The sequence below is a fragment of the Leptosomus discolor genome, chromosome 12 (assembly GCF_034619465.1).
Source record: "Leptosomus discolor isolate bLepDis1 chromosome 12, bLepDis1.hap2, whole genome shotgun sequence".
In the NCBI taxonomy this organism is placed as follows: domain Eukaryota; kingdom Metazoa; phylum Chordata; class Aves; order Leptosomiformes; family Leptosomidae; genus Leptosomus; species Leptosomus discolor.
This window is the reverse complement of record NC_141402.1, coordinates 10,375,063-10,380,464: the sequence shown is the minus strand read 5'-3', so window position 1 is coordinate 10,380,464 and position 5,402 is coordinate 10,375,063. Positions and strand designations below refer to the sequence as shown.

General features: G+C 47.2%; 1 pseudogene; it reads left to right on the top strand.

Annotated features, from left to right (window-relative positions):
• The first annotated feature begins 3,706 nt into the window (after positions 1 to 3,706).
• On the top strand, positions 3,707 to 4,916 carry LOC147414612 (uncharacterized; annotated as a pseudogene).
• Positions 4,917 to 5,402: the final 486 nt, after the last annotated feature.

Genomic DNA, 5,402 nt, shown 5'->3' with positions numbered 1-5,402 from the left:
ATGGCTTGGGTACTTGTGTGTCGCTATTCTGGGGCGCTTACAAGAAAGAAAGATGCGTTGGACTTCCAGATCATTCACAGAAATGGAGGAGAGAAATTATGGGAAGTTTGGGGAGTCTTGTTTTTTCTCACCCCTTCCCTTCCTCCCGTGAACTTCCACTGTCCTCTAAATGAAAGAGAGAGCTTCTGAAATCACTGAAAACTCCTCTTTTTCTTACAAGACTTTTAAAGAGATTGTATCAGTTGTTGATGTTGCCCTCTCTAAAAATGTTTGGGTTTTTCTTTTTAGTGATGTCTGATATTACAAAAATCAGGTGGTTCACAGCTTTACTTCCTTTATCTTATTTTTTTTCTTGGTGATTTTAATGTTTTCAACCTGCGCAGGAGAGAGAAGCTGGTCAATTTGTACTCCTGCTCATTAGCATAGATTTACCTCTCTACAATACTGGACATCCTAGAAAACTGATGTAATTCTTCTGTAAAGCAGTGTTAAGATGAAGGTAAACAAGAGAGATAAGGGACCTCGAGGTCAGCTGCCCCACGCCCCAGCCTCAGGACAGAACTGACTGCATATGATAAATCAGAGAGGTGTTTGTCTTCCTTGACCTCCTAAAATCTCTGGCAGGGCTGATTCCTCAGTCTCCATTACTATCTATTCCAGCTAGCCGTATCATTGGCATGTTTTTCCTCATATCTAACCTGGACCACCTCCCTCTTGCTGTGATTTGATCCCTGTACTTCTTGTGCTGTTTACCAAGGGCATGGATGGTTGGTTATTCCTTTTCTCTTTACAGAAGCTAACAGTGTTCTCACCTCGCCTCTCCTCTCAGTCCTCCTTCTTTTAGACTGCCAATCCTGATGAATATCGTGGCTACTGATGCAGTTTTACAATGAATATTGCAGTTACTCAGTGATATTTTCTTCCAGACCATGTTTTTCCTAGTTCGTTTTTGCCAAGGTCACATGAAACAGTGTTAAAGCTCCCAGCAGAGTCAGTGTAAGCAGTTCCTTGTGCTTGTCTTGTCTTTCCACAAGGTCTTTCTCACAAAACCAAATTTCAACATGCTTCATTGGATCTGTTTGTGATAGGTGTGGGTTGGATGTTACCTACCTCCAGATTACCTGGTAGGAGCTCTCAAATGGTTTGTTAGTTTTGTTTTTCCTTGGTATCGAAGTTAAATGAAGCAAATCAGAATTCTTACTCCTCCCTTTGTCCTTTTCAAAGACTGACACTGTCTTTACAACTCTTCTAGAACCATGTTAGTCCTGCACAAGCTGTCAAATACTACTGCTGATGGCTCTGAGTGTTCTTCTAAATTTCCCTGGATTAATTTAATCCAGCTAAAAACTATGTAGCTCATCTATTCTGTTCTCTCTGAATTCTAGCCCAAGGACAGTCCTAGTATTGCTGATGTTAATTCTGTTGACTGCCTGATCCGCAGTGACATTTTAATAGACACTGAAGCAAAAAATTCATTAAATACTGCCTGCTTGGTGATGTCTAATAAGAGCTTCTACTGTCTCTTAATAGATCAGTTTCTCACCTTTTACTAATATTGTACCAATGCAAGCTTTGTCACATTTTTACTCTGTGCTAGTTGTATTTTACTTTCTGCCATGTCCTCTCTGATTTTTATCTCTATACACCTGTACTATCATTCTTGTAATTTTTATCGCTTTTCCCACAATCTACACGCTTCCTCTCTATGGGTGAGGTTGCTGAAGAACCTCATGATTTAATGTCTTTCTCCCTGCCACTTCTACATTAGTGTAACGGGTCTGCGTGGCAAGGTTTTGGTAGCGGGGGGGTTACAGGGGTGGCTTCTGTATGAAGTTGCTCGAAGTTTCCCTATGTCAGATACAGCCATTGCCAGCTGGCTTTAAGACAGACCCACTGCTGGCCAAGGCCGAGCCCATCAGCTTCAGCATTTTTTGCCTCTGTGATAACGTATTTAAGAGAGTGAAAAAGTTGTTGCGCAGCAGGAATTGCAGCGAGTGAGAGGAGTGAGAATATGCGAGAGAAACATCCTGCAAACACCAAGGTCAGTGAAGAAGGGGGGGGAGGAGATGCTCCAGGCGCCAGAGCAGCGATTCCCCTGCGGCCTGCGGTGAAGACCACGGTGAGGCAGGTTGTCCCCCTGCAGCCCATGGGTGGTGGAGCAGATGACTGCCTACACCCCATGGAGGGCCTCCATGCCGGAGTAGGGGGATAGCTGAAGAAGGCTGTGACCCCGTGGGAAGCCTGCACTGGAGCAGGCTCCTGGCAGGACCTGTGGCCCGTGGAGAGAGAGAAGCCCACACTGGAGCAGGTTTGCTGGTGGTGACCCCGTGAGGGGGGCTCACGCTGGAGCAGTCGGTTCCTGAAGGACTGCACCCCATGGAGGAGACCCACACTGGAGCAGTTCATGAAGAACTGAACCCATGGGAAGACTCATGTTGGAGAAGTCACAGAGGACTTTCTCCCGTGAGGGGGACCCCACATTGGAGCAGGGGAAACATGTGAGGAGTCCTCCCTCTGAGGAGGAAGAAGCGGCAGAAAACAACAGTGTGATGAACTGACCCCAACCCCTATTCCCTGATTTCCCCCCTGTGCCACTGCGGGGGATGAGGGAGGAAAAAAATCAGGATCAAAGTTATGCCCGGGAAAGGAGGGAGGGGTGGGAGAAGGTGTTTTAAGATTTGGTTTTGTTTCTCATTACTCCTCTCTGAGTTAAGTGGTAATAAATTACATTTCCTTTCAGTCAAGTCTGTTTTGCCCGTGACGGTAAATGTTGAGTGATCTCCCTGTTCTTATCTCAACCCCACAAGCCTGTTGTTATTTTTTTTCCTCTCCTTTCTCCTGTCCAGTTACGGAGGGGGAATGATAGAGTGGCTTTGGTAGGCACCTGGCATTTTTCCCAGGGTCAACCCACCACAGTCTTTTCGGCACCCAACGTGGGGCACAATAACGACAGTTTTGCATTAAGTGTGCTGTAGCTGTAATAGCTATTAAGTGGCAAAACTCCTGTGCAGGTCACGGAGTTTGTTAGTTGCAGTGCTTATCTCTTTATTTTGCTCTGCTTGGGAACATGCTAGTACAAACAGTTGCTATGTACTTTGGTATCATATTGATAGCTTTAGTGTGCTGGGGAAGCTATTGTGTGTGGAGGATGAAGGAGCTTGGGAGCATGCTAGCTCAAATAATAGCTATGTGCTCTTGCCTGGTAGTGATGGCCTTGTTGTGCTTCAGGAGCTATGTTGTGGAGAAGATGAAAGAATCCATCTCCCTCTCCCTACCTGAAATTGATGTAGATGATTTTGTTATGCAGGCTCCCAAGGTTCTCATTCACCCTTATGTGAGTTGTGTAATATTACTCATTAATACTTTCGGCATGGTCTGGGTTCTGTGGAATCTGGCATCATCCTGGTATAAGAGAAGACAGCTTTTGGGTCAGGCAATACTGAAAAGTGCCCTGAGGCGGCCGGTCCCTGGGTGGCAGGGTGTGTGGAAGGATTTGGGCAGATTCTTAGGTCCCATAACCTGGGACTTCACACCTGAACAGGCAAGCGGTCCTGGCAAACTAATGCACCACCTGATAGAAGGGTGCCTTACCTACCCCAATGAAAACCAGCAGCTTCTAGCCCTGTACTGGGGCCTGGCCTGTGCCTATCGAGCCACAGTTCAATACTCTCAGGACTGTGGCTGAGGCAGGGACCCATCTGAGAACACCATGGCTGAGATAGGAACCCAAACAACAACGACTACAGTAATTGCCCCAGTAGTGAAGAAGAAACAGTGGATAAGAAAAGCAACAGTCCATATCCTCGATTAACAAGGGAGGAAGAAGTATCCGATCAAGAAGCCGGTCCTTCAACAAGGAAATCAGAGGAAGAAGTAAGACAAATCAAACAAGAAGCAGAAACTACTCGGCCCTTAACCTCATCAAAACTTCGAGACCTGCGGAAAGATTACAGCTGCCAGCTGGGTGAGCAGGTTGCTGCCTGGATGCTCTGATGCTGGGATAACGAGGCTGACAGTCAGCAGCTGGAAGGTAGGGAAGCCCAACAGCTGGGATCCCTTGCTAGAGACCGGAGAATAGAGAGAGGAATTGGAAAAGAGACAGCAATTTGCAGTCTCTGGAGACGGCTGCTCTCAAGTGTAAAGGCAAGATATCCATTCAAGGAAGATCTTGCAACCTCACCAGGAAAGTGGACTACTGCAGAGGAAGGCATCCAGTACCTGAGATAACTAGCGGTGCTGGAAATCATCTACAGCGATCTGGACAAAGATAGAGTCCCCAAAGATCCAGAGGATGTTCCGTGCACACGGGCCATGTGGAGGAAGGTGGTTCAAAGTGCCCCTGTGTCATATTCTAGCAGCCTGGCTTCAATGTATTACCCAGATATGGATACAGTGACTGTGGAAAGAGTATCTGCTTGGCTCTGAAACTTTGAAGAAAAGCTGTGTACCTCATTCTTACGGGACAGCACCTTAGCTGTCAGGGGTGCCCCAAGAAGACAGTCCTCCTGCACCGGTCAGAGGGAAAGGAAGCCCCAGACATATGCCATGCGGCGCACTCTGTTTTTTCCTGCGTGACTAGGGGGAGGACATGAGGAATTGGGATGGTGAACCCACCTCAAAGCTGGAAGCCCATGTACATGAACTGAGAGGGAAGACACCTGTTAAGAAGGGATCACCCAAGAAGGCTGTCAGCGTAGTTTCTGCAAAGACCCAAGAAGGCAATCAACGATTTCCCAGACATAAAAGAACTGAGATCATCTCCCTTGATCCTGGTGAGGGAACTTCTGGTCTGGCACTACAAAGGTCAGACAGCGAATATTCTGATGAGGAACAGGAATAGAGGGTCCCTGCCTTCACCCAGGAGAAGGAAAGGGATGACCGGGTATACTGGACTGTGTGGGTCCAATGGCCTGGCACATCAGACCCACAGGAGTACAAAGCTTTAGTAGATACGGGTGTGCAGTGTACATTGGTGCCATCAGGGTATAGGGGCACAGAACCCATCTGGATCTCAGGAGTGACAGGGGGATGCCAAGAATTATCTGTATTGGAGGCTGAGTTGAGCCTAACAGGGGACATTCATTTTGCATTTGTCGTCTGGAGCAACCATTACGTGTACCGGAGCCCTACTTCCCAGGAAGTGGCTGGACATCGCCTGCTGGTGGGAAGTAGAGAATAAGATCTTATGTTTTGCTTTTGCTTCCGCCTGTGGCTTTTTGCTTCATTAAACTGTCTTCTGACCCACGTGCCTGTTGTTATATTTTCTCTCCCCTGTCCAGCTGAGGGGGTGAGAGTGATAGAGTGGCTTTGGTGGGCACCTGGCATCTGGCCAGGACCAAACTACCACAATTAGGACAGTTTGTGTTTTAGGTATGCTTTGTTTAAGGAATGGAGACTCCTAT